The 26921-nt window shown below is 41.6% G+C and overlaps 1 protein-coding gene and 1 long non-coding RNA gene across 2 annotated transcripts in view; both read right to left on the reverse strand.

Annotated features, from left to right (window-relative positions):
* The window catches only part of LOC309485241 (uncharacterized protein), a gene marked incomplete at its 5' end in the record, with an annotated part of 151510 nt that overhangs the window by 40815 nt on the left and 83774 nt on the right, over nt 1-26921 (reverse strand). The gene's annotated exons all lie outside the window — the stretch shown is intronic.
* On the reverse strand, nt 6791-8240 carry LOC309482208. Its single transcript, XR_014200258.1, has 2 exons — nt 7707-8240; nt 6791-7401 (listed from the first exon to the last, which is right to left on the reverse strand). It is a non-coding gene; the product is annotated as an uncharacterized lncRNA (long non-coding RNA).

A 26921-nucleotide genomic window follows, 5' to 3' on the forward strand; every position in this document is an offset into this window, starting at 1 on the left:
ACTCCCGCTGGGAGGTTAACGGGTACCCGTTGATGGCCCACACATGTAGGGACCAAAGCTCCGGGCGAGGATGCCAGATCGAGCCGTTCGCCTGCGAGAGGAGATCCCTCCTCACCGGTATCGGCCACGGGGCGGTACTCGTCAGCTGCATCAGGACTGAAAACCAGACTTGGTTTGTCCAAAAAGGGGCGACGAGTAGCACTGGGCATCCGCTCTCCCTGATTCGCTCTAACACCTGGGGTAGGAGCGTGACAGGGGGAAACGCATAGAGCGGGCAGCGGGGCCAGACGTGAGCCAGCGCATCCCTGCTCTTGGAGAAGAATTCCTGACAATGAGCGTTCTCTTGAGACGCAAATAGGTCTATTTCCGCTCTGCCAAATGTCCTCCATAGCATTTTGACTGTCTGTGGATGTAAAGACCATTCCCCTGTCGGCAGATTGTTTCTGGACAGTCTGTCTGGTCCCACATTCAGATGGCCGGGCACATGCGCTGCCCTGAGCGAGCGCAGATTGTGCTGAGCCCAGACCAGGAGGCGATCCGTCAGCCTGTGAAGGATTCTGGATCTGATACCTCCTTGGTGATTTATATAAGCCACCACTGACATGTTGTCCGAACGGACTAAGACGTGGTGTCTTTTTATATGGGGACAAAAACGCCTCAGCGCGTTGTCGACTGCCATCATTTCCAGGCAGTTTATAAGCAGAAGCTTTTCCCGTTCTGACCACTGGCCGAATAACGGTCTGCCCTCGAGCAGCGCTCCCCATCCCGAGGTTGAGGCGTCCGTGGACACCACCTTCACACTCGAGGAAGTCCCCAGGCTTACACCTGACCGGTACCAGTCGGTCACTGTCCAAGGTTTCAGAGCTGCGACGCATTTCTGATCGACCTTGATGCGCGCGAGACCGGAGGTCCAAGCTCTGCGCGGCGCGCGCGCTTTCAGCCAGTACTGCAGCGGGCGCATGCGAAGCAGACCCAGCTGAAGCACTGAGGATGCTGAAGCCATGAGACCCAGCATCCTTTGAAATTTTTTGAACGGGACCAAAGCGCCGTGGCGAAAAATCTCTGTCATGCGCTGAATGCTTAGTCTGCGCTGCGGCGACAGCTGTGCTGTCATAGACAGCGAGTCCAGATCTGTGACAGCGAACTCTTCGCCCAATTGACTGTGAGACCTAGATTCTCGAGGTGATCGAGTAATATGGTCCTGTGTTCTATGAGCTCCGACTGTGATCGAGCTAGAACCAGCCAATCGTCCAAATAATTCAGCACTCGTATGCCTCGGAAGCCTGAGGGGTGCGAGCGCTGCATCCATGCACATCGTGAATACGCGAGGTGCTAGGGAAAGGCCAAATGGAAGGACTGTGTACTGATATGCCTGGCCCTCGAAGGCGAATCTCAAAAATCGCCTGTGACGTGACGCTATTTGTATTTGAAAATAGGCGTCTTTCAGATCTATCGACATGAACCAGTCCCCTTGGCAAATTTGCGAGAGGATTTTCCTGGTCGTGAGCATTCTGAACCGTCGTTTCAGAAGTGCTTTGTTTAGTCGTCTTAGATCTAGAATGGGTCTGAGACCCCCGTCTTTCTTGGGTACCAGAAAATATCTGCTGTACATGCCCCCTTCGCTCTGAGTTTGTGATAAGGGTTCTATAGCCCCTTTTCTCAGTAACTTCGCTATTTCGGCTCGAAGTAGGTGTGCTACTTCCTTTTTCACCGTAGTTTCGATTCGCGCCGCTTTGCGTTGCGGGCGTCGACCAAACTGTAGCGAATAGCCTCTTTCTATAATGCTCAGCACCCACTTCGATACCCCGGGGAGCTCTGTCCATGCTTTCGCGTGAGTGGCTAGGGGTTGAATGATATCTGGGCTCTGATCGCGGCCAAGTGGCGCGCGGAGAGCAACAGTGTGCTGTAACATGAGCGCCGCGTTTGCAGCGTGCGAGACTGGGGGCGCGCTGATCACAGCGGGCAGCCTGCCCGCGCTCAGTTCTCCTGCAGCTGTGTGCTGAGAGAGAGCGAGCGTGGTGAGCCCCGTGGGGTTTAATATGTCTGTGAGCGAATGCGGGCGCGGGACAACGGGCCCATGCATAACGCTGAGAACACCGTCTGTTTGTGCAGACTGTATGTGCGTTGGTTTCGTTTTTACAGAAACCGTGAGACATGTAGCGTGTAGTGTTTGCGGGCACTGGGACGTGGGCACAATCACTACATTTGGTGCACAACCGACATAAAAGACATGTGTGGCGGGCCGTGTCTGTGTGTAGGAATGGGCACTGGGCAGTGGGCATTTTTACTACACTCATAACACCATCGGCCGTGGCCGGAATACCAGAAAATACACTCTTTTTGGGATTTATCTGGGTCGCCGTAAAAACGGCGTTTGTGTGCAGGCAAGCGGGCTGTACTGCCGACTTGTTTACTGCTGAATAAGCTGGAACAGTCGCAATTATTGGAACTGAACGAGCGAAAATCTTTGGTGGAAATCCGGCCGCAGCGGGACTTGGACACCGTCGCTTCCGTAAACTGGCTAGGAAGACTTAGAGGCCTCGGGCTTTAACTCAACCTTCGGCCGTGGCCCACGCGGCGGGGGGCGGCGGCCGGCGGAGCGAGAGCGCGGTCTCTGATCCCTGGTCTGTCGGCGCTGTGGGGCGGCGGCAGCTGAGGGTTGCGGCTGGGAGCTGCGAGCAGACGGCTGTTTTGAGCGACCTGCTGCGGAGCTCGAGCGCTTGGGCAGGAAATGTTTCATGGCCTGCGATGTCTTTTGAACTTCGGCGAATCTGTCTGCGAAGTCTTTGACAGAGGATCCGAAGAGGCCAGCGGGGGAGACGGGGGCGTCGAGAAACGCGGAGCGCTCCGAGTCCGGCATCTCCGAGAGCGTAAGCCATAAGTGTCTCTCAGCCACGGTGAGAGAAGCCATATTCCGCCCCATGGCCTGCGCGGCGGACTTTGTGGCGCGAAGGGCGAGATCCGTCGCGCTCCTTAAATCCGTAAGGTTCACAGCTTCCGGTCCTTCCTCGTCCATTTTGCGGAGAAGGTTGGCCTGGAAGATCTGGAGTATGGCCATTGAATGAAGCGCCGAGACAGCCTGCCCGGCGGCGGTATAAGCGCGACCGTGCAGTGACGAGGTAGCGCGGCAGGCTTTTGATGGCAGCGCCGTCTTAGCACGCCGTCCAGCAGAGGGCGGGCAAAGATGGGCGGCTACCGCTTCCTCGACGGGAGGGAGAGAGTGGTATCCTTTGTCCTTAGCACCGTCGACTACGGAGAATGCTGCGGACACGGGAGCACGCACTCTGGCTGAAAAGGGAGCACTCCAAGACTTAGCTACCTCTTCGTGAAGCTCAGGAAGGAAAGGGGCTGGTCTTGAAGGCTGAGAAGCGCGGTCCCTTTGAAGAAAACAGCCGTCCAGGCGGTTAAGTGCAGGCTGCTGGGGCGTCGACCACTCAAGGCCGAGGCTCTCGACGGCCTGCTCGAGCAGACGCATAAGCTCCGCCTCGATGCTGGCTCTTTTCCCCGAGGAGCGGTGAGAGGGTGGTGCGAGGTCCGCGGAGCTCGACCAATCCTCACTGCCCGAAAGGAGAGAGCAACTGTCGTCCTCCAATCGCACAGCTTCTTCATAGTCCCCCATGGCGGAAGCGGCGGCAGACGGCGGCCGCTGACCGGCGGTGAGAGACTGAGGTGAAGCAGGCGGCGAAGCTAGCGGGCGCACCGGCGAGCTTTCGCGGGATGGAGGAGGTTCAGGGACCCGCTGAGCGCGGCGCTTTTTACGGCGCGGCAGCTCGGCGGGTGAAGGCGCGGGCGCAGCTTCACGAAAAAATGCCCGGCGAGTCCGCAGAGTCACCATAGGCATAAGATCGCAATGAGGGCAGCCGCCCTCGGCGAGCGCGATAGCTGCGTGATCCTCACCCAGGCAGGAAACACAGATGACATGGTGGTCCCCGTCGCTGAGTGGAGCTCGGCATGAGCCGCAGGATGAACGAGGCATCTTGAAAAAGACGCTCGTGCTCTTTTAGAGGAGATAAGTGTGAGTGTCGCAGCGGCGAACACACACACAGCAATAAAAGGATATGTACGCCGGAAAGCGTCAGCAGGAATGGCGACTGAAGGCGGCGAGTTGTCGACCGGCAGCTTCAGATGCAGAATAATCCCGCTGGGTGCTTGTAGTCAGACGGCGCGGCTTCCTCTCAGGATCCAGCGATGTGTGAACTCGCTGAAGAGATGAAAAACTGACCAAACCAGCCTCTCTGGGCCGTATTTATAGCCCTGGCCCCACCCGATTTCGGCGGGACATGACGTATTGGGCGCGAAGCGCCCTCATTGGTTATGACGTCATGAGGAGCCTCCATCGATAGGCTGGTGCAGTTGCCGCAGAGCAGCCAATGGGCGCGTGAGCTGTCTCGCCCATGTCTGCATGCTGCTGCAATGCGTTTTACATTATTACAAAATTAAGGATAATTTTTGGCTTCAATATCTCGAGGAAAAGAGGTTTTCCCCTAGCGTAAGATATTCTTACGCAAGTACGAGAGACCTCTCGTAAGAGAATGGCGCGATCGTGGGGTTGACGGACATCTAACGTCGTGAGGTGAAACACGCTCTTCTGATTGGGGATATTACGTTTTTTTTTTGTTTGTTTTTTTGTTGCTCATTGTTGAGTGAAGCGGTCTTTTGTTGGTTTGTTGACCACAACGTACCCCAGCATCAAACAGGCCTGCAACGTGACAATGAAAGACTTACCGATTGAAGGTTAAGTGTGAGCTCATATTGCCGGCTTAGTATTTGGTTAAAAAGTATTTTGAATTTGAGTGAGAGTTTGGGGACTCAAGTTTGAAGTATACCTAAAAAGAGGGAAACAAATAACTATTTACAAAAATGTGAATATGTGAAATGTGTATTTGATTTATTTTTTGATTCATCTCTGTGAATTGTTGAAATTCCTATTGCTTATTTACATAACTGTTATTTTATTTTACATTTTGAACAAATCCTGAAACTTGATCCTTTTACATTTTTTCAGTAAATTGATATTTACTTACCGTATACTTGAGTGTTTTCAATTTATTATTATTTGAGGTAAAAAAAGGATATAAATATACATTGAGATTTATTTATTTTTGTTAAAACCATTACTTTATTAACAGAAGGTAAATTCTAAAATCCTAATTCATAATTGTTTATGTGATTTTTATTTTAAAGTTTAAGGGACCCAAGGAGCTAAGTAACAAACACAGTTTCACAGAATAAGTTGAAGTGAGTAAATAGGCACACATAGCTCACAATAGTTGATAAAACAAAGTTTATTCATACGAACTCAGAGCGCTCCATTATCTAACCAGGTAGGAAAGGGTGGAAAGCGCTACACAAAATAAAATGCAAAATAAAAATAAAGTAACATTTTATTTTTGCATTACTGGTGTCACATGTTCCTTGTTCCCTCTCTTTTTCTGGGACTCTTAGTCTTAAAGGAGAACTCCGGTCAATTTTAACATTGAGCTAATTTTTTTGTAAATTTGGAGTGCTGTCAATACAGAGAACAACGACAAAAATCGGTGTTGCCTACACCGTGTTATCCTCTTTTTAAAATTTGCTCCCTGTTGACTTAAATGGGGCATATTTTAAACCTGCTTTACCCTCTTAAAGCTGCCGTCTGCAAGTCTGGCAGATTGGGTCGATTAGCCAAAATTTTGAATGTTTACAACTCTCATGCCCCTCCCCACTACCAGCGAGCACCCTCCCATCGAGGTCGTGCTCGTCAGTGCGTCACTGTGCGTGTGTACCTGATTTTCTGTGAACGCGTCCGTCTCTTCAGCATCTATCAACACCATGGACTCGGAGGTAGGCAGCCCTGGCTAATCTATCCATAGATAGCAATAACCGAGGAATTGGAAGCTTGTTAGTAGATTTTCTCTCCGCCATCACGCTTCATGCAATCTCCAGGCGAACTTCAGGCGTGTCGTGTGATGTGATATTGTAACGTGCGCGTCTGCGCGAGGGAGAGGGGATCTGTGGCGTGTGCACGACCTGTGATTGACAGTCAGATATCACACCCCCCTGCGCTGATTGGACCTGATGAAGCGGGAGCGCTGGATTTTTGCAAAACAAATAACACGCTCCAGGTGGAGTTAGAAGCTCGGGTTTTTTTCAAAAACCACCTTATTTATGTTGTTCTGTCGGATTATAGTGTCGATTACACTGAATATGATCAAAAAAATGTTGCCGACGGCAGCTTTAACATCCTTGATGTGTCATTACAAGTGCCCAGCCAATGTGAGTGATTCCTTTAGAGTTAACACGGGTGAATCTGACTGCAGTAGATGTGAAAGATATGAAGAAAAATGAAGTTAATTCGGCCAGCGCTCATACCTGTATTTACACCCTGTTTTCGGTTGAAGTCCAAAGTAGTCGATTGTCGAGTTCACGCGCTTGATCATGGGTAACTAAACAGATGCGCGTGAACTCGACAATCGACTACTTTGGACTTCAACCGAAAACAGGATGTAAATACAGGTATGAGCGCTGGCCGAATTAACTTGTTAACTTGTTACACCTGTGGTGTTCCCGGTCAAAAATGACCGGCCTACAAAAAATTGCTTATAACTCACTTGTTATGCTATATTATCACCCAATATTGGATTCAATCTTTTTGTCAACTTGTTCTCTTTCAAGTAGGACTGGTTTTATATTTCTATTTGCATCCGATTAATCGTGGGCCTCATTTATCTGAGAGTAGGCATCTCATTCTTTGAGTAAAAAAAACTTTATTTATGAATAATTTTGGGATTTTTTTTTTTTTTTTTTGTGAAAATTGGTACTGTTGATCACACTAGTGTACTTTAATGTTTCACCAGGAATTTTGTTTTGAAAAAGTTTTATTTTGTAAAAAAATGGCACATAGTCACAGTTGTGGTGTTCCCGGTCAAAAATGACCAGCCTACAAAAAATTGCTTATAAATCACTTGTTATGCAATATTATCATCCTATATTGGATTCAGTCTTTTTGTCAGCTTGTTCTCTTTCAATTAGGACTGATTTTATATTTCCATTTGCATCTGATTATTCTTTTTACTCTGAGAGTAGGCATGGTCAAAAATGGTCACAATGGCCGACCATTGATAGTGAATGAGAGAGACTGATAATAATAGAACAATTTAGTTTACAGGAGCATGTTCATTATGTTCATGTACACATATGTGCATGTGTGCTTGCAAACCTCGAGCCCTTGGACCTGTGCATGTCGATACATTTATTCACACGATACCCACACACACACACACACACACACACACGTTAAAACACACAAACTATTTTGAGTATTACACACATTCTTTTTCACAGAAACTTGATCCTACCCTGAACTGCATCGTATATACATTTGTCCATCTGACATTACCACACACACACACACACACACGTCTGGTTCACTATCTTTGTGGGGACTCCCCATAGACTTAATGGTTTTTATACAGTACAAACTGTATATTCTGTCCCTTTACACTAACCCTACCCCTAAACCTACCCATCACAGAACACTGTGATACAAAAAATATAATTTAGTATGTTTATTTACCCATTCCCCTCATGGGGACCGCTGGCTGGTCCCCACAATTGAGGTGATCTCAGGTTTTACTATCCTTGTGGGGACATTTGGTTCCCACAATGTAATATAAATCAAACACACACACACACACACACACACACACACACACACACACACACACACACACACACAAACTGGTTTTAGTCTGCAGTGACCCTGTTTCAAAAGAATCTTTCATGTTATGAAACAAAATGTCATAATATTTTGTCTGAAAACTGTGATGAAACAACGAACATGAAAGAAAGATTCTTTTGACTAAAACCAGTTTGTGTGTGTGTGTGTGTGGTAATGTCAGATGGATTAATGTATATTAGATGCAGTTCAGGGTAGGATCAGGTTTCTGTGAAAAAGAATGCGTGTAATACTCAAAATAGTTTGTGTGTTTAACCTGTGTTTGTGTGTGTGTGTGTGTGTGTGTGTTTGGGTATCGTCTGAATAAATGTATCGACATGCACAGGTCCAAGGGCTCGATGTTTGCAAGCACACATGCACATACGTGTACATGAACATAATGAACATGCTCCTGAAAGCTAAATTGTTCTGTTATTTTCAGTCTCTCCTATTCACTTTCAATGGTCGGCCATTGTGACCATTTTTGACCATGCCTACTCTCAGATAAATGAGGCCTACGATTAATCAGATGCAAATAGAAATATAAAACGTACTCGGTTGCCAGTGGTGGACAGTAACGAAGTAAATGTAATTCGTTACTGTACTTAAGTAGCTTTTTTGCGTATCTGTACTTTACTGAAGTATTTAAATTTGGGAAGACTTTTACTTTAACTCCACTACATTTCAAAGTCAAATATCTTACTTTTTACTCTACTACATTTTCAAAATCAGTCGTTCCTTTTTATTTATGAGTGGATAAAAACTTAACTGGTCAAACGAGCCACCTATCACAGTAGCCTACAACGTGCGCGCTTTGTTTTGAACTTGCCTTGGTGGTATCTACTAAGTGCGAACCAGAGCCGTTAATTATGAGAGTTGCGACCATAGACAGTATATAAGAGGTTGCGACACACACGGCTTGTTCGACTTGAACCGGCGCTGCACAGACCGATCAGTTTAAGACATCAAAGTATAGAGCGAAATCGCGAGAGCGATTGAAAAGTATACAGAGCCGTCTACTCTCTAATCGCTTTTGCGGTATTTTAATGTCATTCACCGATTGGTCTGTGCAGTGTGCCGTTTCAAGTCGAACAAGCCAACTGTGATCTCGCCGCCGCGCGGTCACGTGATTCGTGTAGCTCTCAATAGTTCCAAACAATTTGTGTTGCCAATAATTTTAAGCGGGGCAGAGAGCAGCAGCTATTATTGCAGCAATTATCGGTAAATACTGACACATAATGAACATTGCTTATTACCTTGACACTAAAATTACTTGCATATAATAGCATTTTTTTTTCTGAGGAGTAGCAGAAACACTGCATTAATACGTTTTGGTGTTTAATTTTGTAGGGAAATTGGCTGCTCCCATAATGTAGTGTGTATATATATATTCAATGGCATTGTGCAGGTTTATGTGAATGTATCATAACATTAGGATGTTTATAATTATGACCATAGACGCTTGTGAAAAATATGTACAGTAAATACTGTAAATGTATTATACCTTATGGGAACAGTCCCCTTCCGTCCAAAATTAAACACACAAAAAATGTATTCAATTCAAATATATATATATATCATTTTATTAATAGATTGATGTGCCAAGAGTGACAGAGTCTTCACGTAGACTGAGTTAAGCAAGAGTCTTGTGACAAAAATTATAATAGGACATTATAGCAATAAAAAAAAATCATAGTACTTGGATACTTAAGTACATTTGAAGGCAAATACTTTTGTACTTTTACTCAAGTGAATGTTTAAAGGCAGCACTTCTACTTTTACTTGAGTAATATTTCACCTTGAGTATCTTTACTTTAACTCAAGTACATGGTATGTGTACTTCGTCCACCACTGTCGGTTGCTAACGTAACCTCGGTTCTCTCTAGAAGAGGGAACGAGTACTGCGTAAGATATCTTACGCTAGGGGAAAATCCTTTTTCCGCGAGATATTGAAGCCAAAAATTATCCTTAATTTTGTAATAATGCAAAACGCATTGCGGCAGCATGCAGACATAGGCGAGGCAGCTCGCGCGCCTATTGGCTGCTCTGCGGCAACTGCAGCAGCCTATCGAGCGAGGCCTGGCGTGACGCCAGACCCAATGAGGGTGCTTCGCGCCCGCTGCGTCACGTCCCGCCGAAACGGGCGTGGTCTAGGCCTATAAATACCGCTCGCAGGCAGCTATTATCTGGTTTTTCATCATCGAAGCAACCAGAGCGTGTGCATGCACGGCAAGATACGCAGTACTCGTTCCCTCTTCTAGAGAGAACCGAGGTTACGTTAGTAACCGAGTACGTTCTCTTACGAGAGTTCTCTCGTACTGCGTAAGATATCTTACGCTAGGGGACCCAATGCAAAACGCCGTGCATGCTGAGATCTGACACCAAAGACCCAAGGGCGAAAACCCGGGGTACATATAGTGCACAATCACCCAGGGAACTCACAGGGAGTCCGGGAAGAGGGAGGGGCGAAGCCGCACTCTTCCACATATGGCAGCGTCGCTTAGACGCGAATTTTATCATACAGACAGGGCGGGGTACGGCCTGAACTGATGGGGAAATGTGGGTCTTACACAGCATTCTGAGCTGATAGCATCAGGTCAGATAATACTGGTTAACTTAGACCGACAGCAGCCTGGCCTGCAGGGCGGGAACCTCTAGGTTGTAGAACCTTATAAATGTAGACGGGGAGGCCCAGCCTGCCGCCGTACAAATATCTTGCAAGGCAATCCCACTCGACCAGGCCCACGAGGAGGCCACGCCTCTCGTGGAGTGCGCTCTGACACCCAACGGGCACTGCATGCCCTTGGAGGCGTATGCCAGCGCTATAGCATCAACTATCCATCTGGATAGGCTCTGTTTCGACGCGGCTAGTCCCTTAGAACGCCCGCTAAACGAAACAAAGAGCTGCTCCGTCTGTCTGAAAACAGACGAGCGAGACACATAAGCTCGTAATGCCCTGACTGGGCAAAGGAGGCCCGCGTCTCTTTCCTCATCAGGGACCGGTAGGGCTGACAGGGAGATAACCTGCGCCCTAAACGGTGTGTTGAGGGATTTCGGAACATAACCGTGCTTAGGTTTGAGTATAACTCTTGAGTCATTAGGCCCAAATTCCATGCACGTTGCGCTTACAGAGAGCGCTTGTAAGTCCCTTATGCGCTTTACTGAAGCGAGAGCCAGCAGAAACACAGTCTTGAAAGACAGATGTTTCAGATCAATTGACTGTAAAGGCTCGAATGGTCCACCTTTCATGGCTTCCAGAACCGTAGAAAGGTCCCATACGGGGACTGAGGGAGGTCTGGGAGGATTCAGTCTCTTAGCCCCTCTAAGGAAGCGGATGACTAAATCGTTCCTTCCTATTGACTGACCAAGCGTTGTTCCTGAGAACGCTGCTATAGCCGCCACATAAACTTTGAGCGTGGAAGGGGTCCTGCCCTTATCCAACAGCTCTTGTAGGAAGGAAATCACCTCCGTCACTCCACAGTCTGTGGGTGACGCGCCACGGCTGTGCACCAGCCCGAAAACACTGACCATTTCGAGGAGTAGAGCCGTCTCGTAGACGGAGCTCTAGCCTGCGTGATCGTGTTTAACCTGTTAAGCTGCAACGCCACTTTTGAAAAATCCCCAGAAATGACATACCCAAACTGAAACACATACAGTTCATGAACCCTTTGCACTAAAAGCACAAGTATGATCTCATTTGAAAGCTGACACCTGGTAGTTTATTGTAAATGTAGAATTAATTATTGTCATAATGAAAATAATTTTTTTAAATAGCTTCAAAGTTTTGTAAAGTTATTAGAAATTTATTTTTATGAAACATATTCATGAAAATAAAATTGAAGTGGGCCCTGTAGCAATCTAGAAATGCACTGCAGCTAAAGCCATATGTGTAACCATGGTATATTTAAAATCTGAAAATGATAAGTCTAAAACTCTGTATTTAGTTAAATGTTTTTCAAGATCATGTCAAATGATTTTATTTTGATTAGACTCTAAAAATGCTACTGATGTTTAGTAATCATCTAAGTCATCTATTCAGTCTATTGTCTCTATTGTTTTGTGGTGCAAACGAGCCCCATTCAGTCTCAGTCTCCCCAGTACACATTCACACACCTCTCCAGCCTGGTTATGGATCTAAATATGCATATCTTTTGTCTGCATTATAGTTACTAACGACTGGCTATTCACAGGCTATTCATAGGGTTTCAGTCCCTAATTTATTTTATCAAAGTTCTCACTTACATTTGAAACTGTATCAAATGCACTAAAACATTTCAGAAAAGCATTACTATTTAGAAAAAAAACCATAAAAGAATAACTTCTAGGTGACAGGTGCACCTGAGCTAGCTAGCATGTTAGCTTAGCACACCATCAATACACGACCATTTATGAGATTAAAACTATGTTTGTGCTTCAAACTTATTTCTTAACTCAAGTCGAGTGTTTTAAATAATCTTCTGTGATCTAATTTGGCTTCAGATAAAAAAAAAATCTGAAAGAAAATATATTATTTATAGTATGCACGATGATAAAGTCTATATCGATTAGCATTACATTATAAATATAATCTATTATTATAAAAATACCTGGCATTGCTTGAAGAACACTCAAATATCAAATATCATTTGCAATCATGTTTATTGTCTTCAAAACGTCTATATCTGCATAGTACAGCGATCTCTGTGTTAGCTTTGTTTGTAGCTGCTATCAGTGACGTCCTTGAAGGTCACATGATTATGTCTCTTCTTCATGTTCCATATATGGAGTATTATTGTGCATATAGCGCCCTCAGGCTATTGGTATGAATTGAAAACACAGCACATCTCAGTAAGAAGCGCTCATAATGATTACATCGACGCATTTGGGTATAAATTCAAGAAATATTATTCCTGTCTATAGAAATATGATGTAAATCTATGAGAATATATCAATATTTCTCCAAGTCTGCACATTTTTGAGCTAAAAGCCCTGAGGGACGTTGTTTTGTGAATCGCTGTCATGACAACAGCACAGAGTTTTTTTTTATGAATGGACCAGCTGACGGTCATAAATCATATTAAAGGGATCAACGCATTTTTTCATTTCATAACTCCTGACACAAATTAAGACATAACTGTCACTATAAGTTTCTCAGAATACAATAGTTGTCAAATACTGAAACTTGAATCTTATATCTTTTTAATGATGTATAGTTTGTCAAGGTAAAACATTTAATCTGATAGTAACTTTGAACTAAATAAATAAAAAAATGCTTCAGTGCGCCGACGCACTGGTGAGGGTTAACAGGTTAATACTCCCTTAGGGAGTTCAACATGTACCCGTTGATGGCCCAGACATGAAGGGACCACAATTCCGGGTGAGGATGCCAGATCGAGCCGTGGGCCTGAGAGAGGAGGTCTCTCCTCACTGGCACTGGCCACGGGGCAGTGCTTGCTAACTGCATCACGACTGGGAACCAAGGTTGGTTTTCCCAGAACGGTGCTACCAGCAATACTGAACATCCTTCTTCCCTGATCCGCTCTATCACCTGAGGCAGGAGAGAGACGGGGGGAAAAGCATAGAGCGGGTGGCGGGGCCATACATGAGCCAGCGCGTCCCTGCTCTTGGAGAAAAATTCCTGACAGTGAGCGTTTTCTTGAGACGCGAACAGGTCTACTTCCGCTCTGCCGAATTTCTTCCACAGCAGTTGGACTGTCTGTGGGTGTAGAGACCATTCGCCTGCCGGAACATTGTTCCTGGACAGTCTGTCTGGTCCTATATTTAGGAGCCCTGGCACGTGCGCTGCTCTGAGCGAGCGCAGGTTGCGCTGAGCCCATACCAGGAGGCGTTCTGCTAGCCTGTACAGGTTCCTGGACCTGAGGCCGCCCTGGCGATTTATGTAGGACACCACAGACATGTTGTCCGAGCGGACCAGGACGTGGCGTCCTTTTATTTGTGGACAAAAACGCGTCAGCGCGTTGTCTACTGCCAGCATTTCGAGGCAGTTTATGTGCAGGAGCTTTTCCCGTTCCGACCACAGGCCGAAGAACGGTCTGCCCTCGAGCAACGCTCCCCATCCCGAGGTGGACGCGTCCATGGACACCACTCTCACCCTCGAGGAAGTCCCCAGGCTTACACCTGATTGGTACCAGTCGTTCGCTCTCCAAGGTTTCAGAGCTGTGACGCACTTCTGATTGACCTTGAGGCGAAGCAAACCGGATGCCCACGCTTGGCGTGGGACTCGCGCTTTCAGCCAAAACTGCAGCGGGCGCATGCGGAGCAGGCCCAGCTGGAGCACTGATGATGCTGAGGCCATGAGACCAGAAATCTTCTGAAATTTCTTGAGCGGGACAGACGCGCCACAGCGGAACGAGTTCGCTGTGCGCTGAATGTGTACCGCGCGCTGTGGTGATAGTCGCGCTATCATGGACAGCGAGTCCAATTCTGTGCCCAGGAAATATATCGTCTGACTGGGGGACAGAGAGCTCTTCGCCCAATTGACACTGAGACCCAAATTCTCGAGGTGATCGAGTAAAACGGTCGTGTGTGCTATGAGCACTGAGCGAGATTGCGCTAGAATCAGCCAATCGTCCAAATAGTTCAGTACTCGCACGCCCCTCATTCTGAGGGGTGCGAGCGCCGCATCCTTGCACTTCGTAAACGTCACGCCAGGCCTCGCTCGATAGGCTGCTGCAGTTGCCGCAGAGCAGCCAATAGGCGCGCGAGCTGCCTCGCCTATGTCTGCATGCTGCCGCAACGCGTTTTGCATTATTACAAAATTAAGAATAATTTTTGGCTTCGATATCTCGCGGAAAAAGGATTTTCCCCTAGCGTAAGATATCTTACGCAGTATGAGAGACCTCTCGTAAGAGAACCAGTCCTAATTGAAAGAGAACAAGTTAACAAAAAGATTGAATCCAATATTGGGTGATAATATTGCATAACAAGTGATTTATAAGGTATTTTTTATAGGCCGGTCATTTTTGACCGGGAACACCACAAGTGTGACTGTGCCATTTTTTACAAAATAAAAGTTTTTCAAAAGTATTTCCAAAACAAACATCCTAGTGAAACATTAAAGTAGACTAGTGTGATTAACAGTACCAATTTCTTTCAAATTTTTTTTTTATATTTCCAAAATTATTCAAAAATAATCCTTTTTTTACTCAAAAAATTAGATGCCTACTCTCAGATCAATGAGGCCCACGGTTAATCAGATGCAAATATAAAACCAGTCCTAATTGAAAGAAATCAAGTTGACAAAAAGATTGAATCCAAGATTGGGTGAAAATATTGCATAACAAGTGATTTATAAGCTATTATTTATAGGCCGGTCATTTTTGACCGGGAACACCACAAGTGTGACTATGTGCCTTTTTTTTTTTACAAAATAAAAGTTTTTCAAAAGTTTTTCAAAACAAACTTCCTGGTAAAACATTAAAGTAGACTAGTGTGATTAACAGTACCAATTTTTTTCATATTTTTTTTTATATTTCCAAAATTATTCAAAAATAATGCTTTTTTTATGAAAAAAATTAGATGCCTACTCTCAGATAAATGAGGCCCATGATTAATCAGATGCAAATACAAATATAAAACCAGTCCTAATTGAAAGAAAACAAGTTGACAAAAAGATTGAATCCAAGATTGGGTGAAAATATGGTATAATGAGTGATTTATAAGCTATTTTTTTAGACCAGCCATTTTTGGCTGGGAACATCACAGGTGCTATAGGATTTTGAACACCACATGAGGGTTAAGACAACTCAGCGGCAACTTTACCATAAAAAAAAAATCTATAGACAGAAGTGGAAAGTAACTAATTACAAATACTTTCGTTACAGTACTTGAGTAGATTTTTAAATTTTTTCTACTTTCTTGAGTATAATTAAATTGTGGTGCTTTTACTTGAGTTGAATAAAAATAAAGTATTTAACTTCGCTATATTTATTTTATATATATAAAACGAAAAAATAAAAATAAGTGGGCAGGCTGTGTTCATTCAGAACATTTCCCGACGTGTACATGTGTGCACTTTCAGAAGTTAACTTTTTCTAAAAAAAAATAAAAAATAAAAAAAGACTATGCAATAAGAATAGACTGGCTTGGATCTCGCGTTTTCTGAGGCAATGCATAGATTAAGAGTCCATAAAGTGTAGTGTATTGCAAGCTTTATATTTATGATTATTTTATTGTATGTTGAAACTATTTTAACCCTCTGGGGTCTAAGGTGTTTTTGGGGTCCTTGAGATGTTCTGACATGCCCTGACATTTGTGCTTTTTTCAGTTGCTTATAAACATATTAATGGCAAAGGTGTAATTACACTCTATTTAGCACAAACAGGGCTACCATAATATGTGAGCAACATGTATGTACATGTTTGTATTTTTGAGAGAATAATGTTTATGCATGGTTATTGAAAAAACTAAAAATTTAAGTTTCTGAAATAAGGCCACAAAACACATACTAAATATGTGTCCATAAGACTTCTAAATAATGCATTTTGTCGCCTAGAGTTTTTTCTTCAAAATGATGTGAAAATCATCCTGCCTAATCATTCACATAAAACAATACATTGATTTAAATTTTGTAAGACACTTTTTGTTTGGAAAGGCAATATGCAGGTGGGCGTAAACGATCCAACACCATCATGAATATTGAGTGGTTCACACCTGAGAAGTTCACACCCATAATTAGCTTTTCATTCAGGTGTGTCACTGAGCCACAAGAAAGAATGCAAGGACAAAATAAACAAATAAATAAATATAAAATTGGTTCACAGTTGGAAACACAGTTGTTGTTGTTTTTTACAAATTGTGCTTGCAAATTGTATAATATCCAAGGTAAAAATTTCTAGTAATAGTGCAGTTATTGTTCTCACTGTATTTTCAGAAAGTTTTGGAATATATTATCTACCCACATGTGTCACTAATAAAGCACAATAAAAATAATTTAAAGAGAAGGCTTATATTGACCTTTTAAGATTTTGTTTACATCTATTCTTGTATATATGAAGAGTTCAGATGCAAAAGCCTCTAAATGCCATCTGAAATTTTCTTATAGAATGATTTTTATCAAGCTTGTATATTTAAGCTCAGTAATTTCACTTAAATGACAATTAATAGGTAATCTTCATTCCCATTTGAGTGAAATTACTGAATTTAAATATATGAGCTTGATAAAAATGATCATTCTATAAGAAAATTTCAGATGGCATTTAGAGGCTTTTGCATCTGAACTCTTCATATATTTGCTATTTTATTAAAAAGGTTATACAATTGCAACAACAATTAAAATGTTAACAATATTTCCAGTTTAATCTTTCTTTGTAAAAACTAAAGTATACATTTTATCATACGTATTTCAAAGTTAAGGATTCATTAGTTTGAATATAGCCTACATTGGAACAAACACTATAAACACATCTTAGTTGATTACTTTATTTTTGACAAAACATAATATATATATAACATGAGCAGAAATTGGCAACATTATAAGCTTATTTGATGTGGCAGTATTTTACAGTAAAAACTTTTTGTAGTCGATTTTTACTCATCTCTGTATAGCAACAGAGTTTGGTAAAAGCTGTTCATTCATTCACACACACACAAAAACGCGATTCATATTTAACCCCCTGAGGTCGGCTATCACGCCGGTGCGATAGGCTCGCTTTTTTTCTTATCAGTGCAAGAGAGACTCAAAATACTCTGTTGACTTTGATCTTACAAACAAGTTTCATACATCAATCGATCCTGTTAAGTGTGCTTTTTTTTTTTGTGTACTCACAATAAAAACAAAGTGTTGTGCTTTTTGCCAAATAAAGAAAAATAAACATGATGCGAGTTCTGCCTACTCTCTGTCAGTGTAGTCCATTCTGAAATGCGTCCGAAAATGAACTGTAACTCAGCGAATACTCAGTCAAACAGGCATGCAGACACACAGGCATGAAGCTTGAATTCTCTTCTTTTGAATGAAGTAATTTTTATAAAAAACAAATATTCTCAGTTTATGTAATATGTATGAGAGAGATGTCAGTCGTTCTCATCTCATTAAGTTTTAATGTGACCCCGCCCACGGAGAGCGTGCGCTATTCAAACGCAAATTATCTGAGGCGATCCCATACAGACCTGTGAAACGCCCACATCAGCTGGATAACACACACCGCGAGTTCACTTTCAGACTCGTGTACTTTACGACGCTGTGAGGAATAATACTATCTTAATAATAATCCTGGAAAATTTACCTCAGAAGTGCTGGAACTTTCATTTCGAGGAGCGACGGATCCAGCTGAGGAATAGGTCAGTACAATATTTGCTTTGTTCTAATCGCAAGTGTCTGTACACGCAAAAAGACTGTTTAAATATGAATCGCGTTTCTGTGTGTGAATGAATGAACGCACAGATGCGCGCAGTTGTGTAGCTACTACAGCTGGCAAAAATACTGTTTTAAATATGAATCGCGTTTTTGTGTGTGAATGAATGAACAGCTTTTACCAAACTCTATTGCTATACAGAGATGTACGTATGATAAAATGTATACTTTAGTTTTTACAAAGAAAGATTACACTGGAAATATTGTTAACATTTTAATTGCTGTTGTAATTGTATAACCTTTTTAATAAAATAGCAAAAATATATATATACAAGGATAGATGTAAACAAAATCTTAAAAGGTCAATATAAGCCTTCTCTTTAAATTATTTTTATTGTGCTTTATTAGTGACACATTTGGGTAGATAATATATTCCAAAACTTTCTGAAAATACAGTGAGAACAATTAACTGCACTATTACTAGAAATGTTTACCTTGGATATTATACAATTTGCAAGCACAATTTGTAAAAAAAATTAACAACTGTTTCCAACTATGAACCAATTTTATTTATATATATATATATATATATATATATATATATATATATATATATATATATATATATATATATATATATATATATATATATATTGTCCTTGCATTCTTTCTTGTGGCTCAGTGACACACCTGAATGAAAGGCTAATTATGGGTGTGAACTTCTCAGGTGTGTACCACTCAATATTCATGATGGTCTTGGATCGTTTACGCCCACCCGCATATTGCCTTTCCAAACAAAAAGTGTCTTACAAAATTGAAATCAATGTATTGTTTTATGTGAATGATTAGGCACGGTGATTTTCACATCATTTTGAAGAAAAAACTCTAGGCGACAAAATGCATTATTAAGAAGTCTTATTGACACATATTTAGTATGTGTTTTGTGGCCTTATTTCAGAAACTTTCATTTTTAGTTTTTTCAATAACCATGCATAAACATTGTTCTCTCAAAAATACAAATATGTACATACATGTTGCTCACATATTATGGTAGCCCTGTTTGTGCTAAATAGAGTGTAATTACACCTTTGCCATTAACCCTCTGGAGTCTGAGCGTTTTTTTGGGCCCTGGGGGTGTTCTGACATGCTCTGACATTTGTGCTTTTTTCAGTTGCTTATAAACATATTGCCATATAAACATATGGCAAAGGTGTAAATTCACTCTATATAGCACAAACAGGACTACAATAATATGTGAGCCACATGTATGTACATGTTTTCATTTTTGAGAGAATAATGTTTATGCGTGGTTATCGAAAAAACAAAAAATTAAAGTTTTTGAAATAAGGCCACAAAACACATACTAAATATGTGGCAATAAGACTTTTGACTAATGGATGTCGTCGCCTATAGTTTTTTCTTCAAAATTATGTGAAAATAGTCTTGCTTTATCGTTCACATAAAACCATACATTGATTTAAATTGATGTAAAACAGGTTTTGCTTGGAAAGCCAATATGCGAGGGGGCGTGAACGAGGAGTGGTTTGCACCTTAGAATACAATGTCCCACCCACTCTGCATAATTAGCCATTCATTCAGGTGTGACACAGTGACTGAGCCACAATGCAAGGACAAAAGATATATTTAGAAGAAGACTTAGGCTATATTGACCATTTAAGATTTTGCTTACATCTATCTTGTAAATATGTTTTGCTATTTTATTAAAACGGTTACAATTACAACAATAATTACAATTTCAACAATATTTCAAGTGTACTCTTTCTTTGTAAAAAAAATGATTATAGGCCTACATTTTATCTATGTATTCATTAGTTTGAATATAACCAACATTGGAACAGCTAACATCATAGTTGATGACTTTATTTTTGACAAAAATAGTATTTTATATATAGAAATTGCTAAACAAAAGCTAATTTGATGTGGCAGTATATTCTACAGTAAAAACTGTACCCAAATCTAGTCAACAAAATGTTGTCTTTCATATTTCGTCTGACTGTAACATTGTTTTCATGAAATATTAGGGCATATTGTTAATTTGCAGTTTAATACGTTGCTTATACAAATAGCCTACATTTTATTTCAACATTCAGTCGATGTTTACTTATCTCAGTATAGCAATGCAGTTTGCTAATACATCATCATTCATTCACACACGCGATTTAAATTTAAACTGTCTTTGCCAGCTGTGGTAAACAGCGCGCATCTCTGCCGTTTATTCATTCATAAACAGAAACCCACGTGAGAAGGAAAAAACTTACTAGTATTCCTCAGCTCTCTCCTCGATATACCCGCACTTCTGAGGGACATTTTCCATTAGTATTATTCCTCACAGCGCTGCAAGACGGTGTAAACAAGTAATGATCTAAATAAACTTGTGTGTTTTCTCGAGCTGATGGGGGCGTTCACAGGATTGCCTCAGCCATTTGCGTTTGAATAGCGCGCGCTCTCCGTGGGCGGGGCCGATTATAACGTAATGAGCTGAGATAAGCTCGACTGGAATCGCTCTCTTTTAATACAGATTTCACAAGATGAGAATATTTGTTTTTTATATAAATTACTTCATTTAAAAGAAGAGAATTCAAGCTTCATGCCTGTGTGTCTGTATGTCTGTTTGACTGAGTATTCGCTGAGTTATTGTTAATTTTCGGACGCGTTTCAGAATGGACTACACTGGCAGAGAGAAGGCAGAACTCGCTTTGTGTTTATTTTTCTTTATTTGGCAAAAAGCACAACACTTTGTTTTTATTGTGAGTATACACAAAAATAATACACATTTAACAGAATCGATTGATGTATGAAACTCCTATGGAAAATCAAAGTCAACAGAGTATTTATGAGTTTCTTTTACACTAATAAAAAAAAAGCGAGCTGGTATCGCCGGCGATACCGTAGACCTCAGGGGGTTAATATGTTTATAAGCAACTGAAAAAAGCACAAATGTCAGGGCATGTCAGAACATCTCAAGGACCCCAAAAACACCTTAGACCCCAGAGGGTTAAACAGTATTTGTGCCAGCTGTAGCTACACAACAGCGCGCATCTGTGCATTCATTCATTCACACACAGAAACGCGATTCATATTTAAACAGTCTTTTTGCGTGTGCAGACACTTGCGATTAGAACAAAGCAAATATTGAACTGACCTATTCCTCAGCTGTATCCGTTGATCCTTGAAATGAAACTTCCAGCACTTCTGAGGTAAATTTTCCAGGATTATTATTAAAATAGTATTATTCCTCACCGTGTCGTAAAGTACATGAGTCTGAAAGTGAACTCGCGGTGTGTGTTATCCAGCTGATGTGGGCGTTTCACAGGTTTGTATGGGATCACCTCAGATAATTTGCGTTTGAATAGCGTGCGCTCTCCGTGGGCGGGGTCACATTAAAACTTAATGAGATGAGATGAGAACGACTGACATCTCTCTCTTTTCATACATATTTCATAAACTGAGAATATTTGTTTTTTATAAAAATTACTTCATTTAACCCTCTGGGGTCTGAGCTGTTTTCTGGCCCTGGAGGTGTTCTGACATGCTCTGACATTTGTGCTTATTTCTGTTACTTGTGACATTGTCATGGCTAAAGTCTTATTACACTGTATTTAGCACAAACTCTGCTACAATAATATATCAGCAGCATGTATGTAAAAGTTTGTAGTTTTGAGATAATGACATTTATGCGTGGTTTGTGAAAATACAAAAAATAATTGTCACTGAAATAAGGCCATGAAACCCATACTGATTATTTCTTCACAAGACTTTTGAAAATTGTATCACGTATCCTAGACTATTTGCTCCAAAACTATGTGAAAATCACCCTGACTGCTCATTCAGATAAGACAATATATTGATTTAAAATTTCTAAGACGTGTTTTGTGTGAGAAAGCCTTATGCGAAGAGGCGTGATCATCTCATTAATATGTAAGCCACTACCACCTGAGAAAGACAAAGACACTCCCCTAACTGCCCTATTAGGAGCGATCAGGCCCTGTCATTCAGAGCAACCTTGCACAAAGAATGAGGAGATTTAAAAAAGAATGGCTTTTAGATTGTTTGGATTTATTTACAACACAACATAATCCAAAGATACACAACAAATGACAAAAGAGCACATTGAAAACAATGATCCAAAGACAGAGACCTTTGTGCCATTCCTAAAAACATTGTACATACCTTTCATTTCCAAGGTGTTTGATTTTGAAAGAAAAGAAAAAAAGTGAACATACTGGTATCAAGAGAAACTAGGCCTGCACGATTTTGGGAATAAATTTTAGATTTTTCTGGTTAAAATTGCTTTTTAAAATTCACAGAATACACACACACACACACACACAAATGTTTACAACAATATATAATATAATGAACATCAGGTTTGTTGTGCCTTGTAGGCATAGGCTATGCGCAGTTCTGCATAAAATAATAATAACAATAGCCTATAGCAGCCTATAAATCTTCCAAAAGATTTCAGTAACAACTTTGCTAGAGAAAAATATATTGATTATCATATGTTACTTCAAATGTTTCAATTCGATATGATGATATGAAATGAGATAATAGTAAAAACATAAAGCCTAATGTTTGGTGCATTTTGCTTTTCAAACGCGATCGCGCTCCAAAATATGATACATTCAAACCCACAGCGCGCTCCAAAATATGATACATTCAAACGCACAGCATGCTCCAAAATATGAAACATTATGGTTACCATATTATACATATCTACTAGGGGTGGAACGGTACACAGAAGTCACGGTTCGGTTCATACCTCGGTTCAGACATCACGGTTCGGTACGAGTTCGGTACAATGGAGGGAAAAGCAAAACAAAAATGTAGAAGGCAATTTTTTTTTATTTTGCATGTCTGTAGGCTGTTCCACCAAAGGAAAATAAATGTTTTAAGCCTTGTATTTTTTAAATAAGTTTTATTAACAAAGTAAAGGCATAGAACCAGTTTATTTGTAGTGCATTGCCAATAGTTTTATATAATTAGTTTATTAATTAAATTAATAAAAAGACAAAAAGACCTTGAGATATGTTTGGTAATTGTACCTGAATGAATTTAAAATTAATTTGCTATATTTCAGATCAATATATTTGTTTTCCTTAATTTTAATAACACTCATTTATTCTCATCTGCATTATAAATAATTTATTTCTGTATAAAATAATACTACCATTAAAAAAAACTAGTTTGATTTTCTTTTATCAATGTAGAATGTGTAACTTACTGTGTTGGGTGACAGTTGTAGGTTACAGTTTGACAAGAGTTTACAGTTTGACAAAAGCACAATGTTGTGTTTTATTACGAGTGTACACAAATATAAGTAAACACTTTGCAGTTTGAATGATGTCCAATGAACAAAATGAGTATGTTTTTATGTTTCCACTGTTCGATCGCGCCCGCGCCTCTCTGAACACACACAAGCACGCAGGCACACACACAACATATTCCAGCATTGCAAACTTGACATCGCAGCCTGTCCATTATAGCCTGTCTATGATTATAGCCATAGATATTATGTCTATGAGTATAGCCCATAAGTTATAACCACGGAGCTTCAGAGCTAAGGCGGAGCTACAGATTAGGTGTCCCTAAAGAACCTGCGTATCTAACAGTAGTTCCGCATTACATTAATTAATTTTCACGCGAGTTTTATTTATTTTTATACCGTGTATTCTCTGTGTGTATTCATGCACCGAACCGTGACGCCTGTACCGTCTCGGTTCAATACGAATACATGTACCGTTCCACCCCTAATATCTACGTTTGAGCAGATATCCACAAACAGTATTTAACAGTGAACACGGGTCTAAATATTATAATATTCACCATATATCTAGCAACAGTTCAACTGCAATGTGAAGTTTATGCAACAATACCATAAACTAGTAAGAATTTCTTACCTTACATCTTTCTTGTCTTAAAATCGCGTTCTTCTTCTTCTGAGGTAAATCCAATGTAAGCTCACGGCACGTCTTTCAAACTCGACGAAAAGCAGAGACTTGTGAAGTGTTTTGGTGCTTTGTTTTTGAGGTAACGAGCGCGATCGCGTTCCATGTGGAGATTTGCATGTGAATCTCTTTTGCGCGAGTGGGCGTGGTCAAATTAAAAATAATTAGCAAGCGTTTGAGATACTGGACATCCTGTTGGTTTTATACAAATTACTTAAACAGAGAATATTTGTTTTCAGTTTGAATCCGATCATTTAAAAGTACACACTTAAATGTTTATAAAGGTATATGGCTCATAAATGTGTGACAAGTATTCGCTGAGTTTTGTTTCAGTTTATAGACGTGCTCAAGAAAAAAAAGTTCACCGCGACGGAGAGGCAGAACGCACACCCTGTTTATTTTCTTTATTTTACAAAAGCACAACGTTTTGATTTGATTGTAAGTGGACACATACAAAAGTAGAAATATCACAGATTCTTTTTTTATATTTCTTTTTTCTGTATGACCATAAATGACGGAGTAATTTAAGTTTATTGTGCTACAATGTGAAGAAAATCCAGCAAAACGCGGGGGCGCGTTTGCCAACCCCAGAGGGTTAAAAGAAGATAATTCAAGCTTCATGCCTGTGTGTCTGTATGCCTGTTTGACTAAGTATTCGCTGAGTTATAGTTCATTTTCGGACGCGTTTCAGAATGGACTACACTGACAGAGAGTTGGCAGAACTCACATCATGTTTATTTTTCTTTATTTGGCAAAAAGCACAACACTTTGTTCTTATTGTGAGTATACACACACACAAAAAAAGCACACTAGCAGGATCGATTGATGTATGAAACTTGTTTGTAAGATCAAAGTCAACAGAGTATTTTGAGTCTCTCTTGCACTGATAAGAAAAAAGCGAGCCTATCGCGCCGGCGTGATAGCCGACCTCAGGTGGATAATATAGTTCAGCCTTTCATCCAGAACCATGTTATCTTATCTGGTTGATCTTTGGCTGCATTTAATTTTGAGAAATTAAATGAAAATTGGCTGCATTTAATGATTATTACTTATCTGACATTGAGCAGTTAGATTAATGTAAAAGTTCAGCCTTTCATCCAGACTGTGTATACTGCATTTAATTTTGAGAAATTAAATGAAAATTGGCTGCATTTAATGATTATTACTTATCTGACATTGAGCAGTTAGATTAATGTAAAAGTTCAGCCTTTCATCCAGACTGTGTTGACTTGTCTGGATGATCTTCTACTGTATTTAATTTTGAAGAATTAAATAAATTGGCTACATTTAATTTTGAGGAATTACATGATAAATGCTTATCTGACTATGAGTAGTTAGGTTCATGTATAAGTTCAGCCTTTCATCCTGACCGTGTTGACTTGTCTGGTTGATATTTTACTGTGTTAAATTGTGAGGAATTAAATAAATTGGCTACATTTAATTTTGAGGAATTAAATGGTATAATACGGTGCTGCAGCTGTCCACCTGCAAGGAGTTGGATGTGCTGAGCATCGAGTTGGGGGAAATTGAAGATTCGCCATCTCAATCCCCTGTGTATAAGGAGTTTTTGGAGTTTATAACTTCCATGTTGGGTGCTTCCATTCTTTCCTGATCTCCACTAATAGAATTCGAAATCGCAAATCAAACCCTTTTCAGCTCGGTTTTTCAGTTCTCAAAATTGTAATAAAGGGGGCTGAAAGAGCATGGGTATGGGCCCGATGCCAAACACAGAACAGATGCTTGTGAGCTATCTGTCCTCTGTCACGGCGTCACCCCTTAAGGCTCGGCATTACCCTCCAGGCTGGTTAGAACTACTGTGGCGCTGGTGGGTAAGGCGTATATGGGGTGCTGCTGGGCGGAGCAGCCCCAGCCGTTAACGAGCTCCTTGTACAGGATAGAGTGTCGTGCTCCTCCTCAGAAAGATTGGGGACCGGGATGGCATTCTCAGCCAAAGCCTCTGAAGCAGATGATGGATCTGAGGACCGTTGTTCTTGCGAAAAAAGCTTCGGCCAAAGAGAAGTCCTGACGCCAGAAGTTCTGGATTTCAGAGGACAGGCACCTTCGGGGGGTAATGGTTCTCTCTCTCTCGCCTCATTATACGGTGCCCATTCCTCCTCTATGCCCTCAGGAGGCCATTCTGCCAATCTTGCCACATTCAGTGCTTTGGGGTGCAGCGGTTTCCAGCAAGCTCATGCCTCAGGCACAAGACATTGCGTCAGTGCATTTGAGTCAGTCCCTCTACGTTGTGTCGTCGGGGAGCTCGCATCCTCTGAGGAGGGAAATAGAGGAATCAGCTGGGTTGTTCCCTGCCAGTTTGCTTCAGGGCACCAAGCTGACTACTCAAAGAACACCAGAGGCCAGTCTTGTGAGGCTGGTTCCTTTAGTAGACCTTCTGGCAGCGTGAGACTTCTGCCAAATGTGACACAATGGGTCCTGCAGACTGTAGTAGGAGGCTACAAAATCCAATTTGTGTCAACCACCTTATTTCAATGAGGTTTTCCACTTTCAGTGGGCCCCTAGCAGGCTCTGGTAATGGAACAGGAAGTAAAAACTCTCTTGGGCTATGAGGTCGTATAATGTGTTCCTCCACCCGAGGAGTCATCCGGTTTCTAACAGACTACTTCATCTTTCCAAAGAAGGATGTGGGGTTGCGTCCCATTTTTAGATCTGCACTATCTAAATCACTCAGGCAGATTGTCACTCAAATCAGATTCAAGGACTGGTTAAAAGACGCATACTTCCATGTCTCCATCCTTCCACAACACAGGAAGTTCCTGAGGTTTGTTTTCGGGGGCAAAGCCTACCAGTATCTGTTTCTTCCGTTCGGACTAGCTCTATCACCCCGCACGTTCATGGAATGTGTAGATGCAGCCCTGGCCCGCTCAGGCTGCAGGGCATACGCATTCTGAACTACACAGACGACTGGCTTATCCTAGCAGAGTCGGAACAGTTGACGGTTCGTCAT

This window comes from Leuciscus leuciscus (genome assembly GCF_965113295.1).
Source record: "Leuciscus leuciscus genome assembly, chromosome: 2".
Taxonomy (NCBI): Eukaryota; Metazoa; Chordata; class Actinopteri; order Cypriniformes; family Leuciscidae; genus Leuciscus; species Leuciscus leuciscus.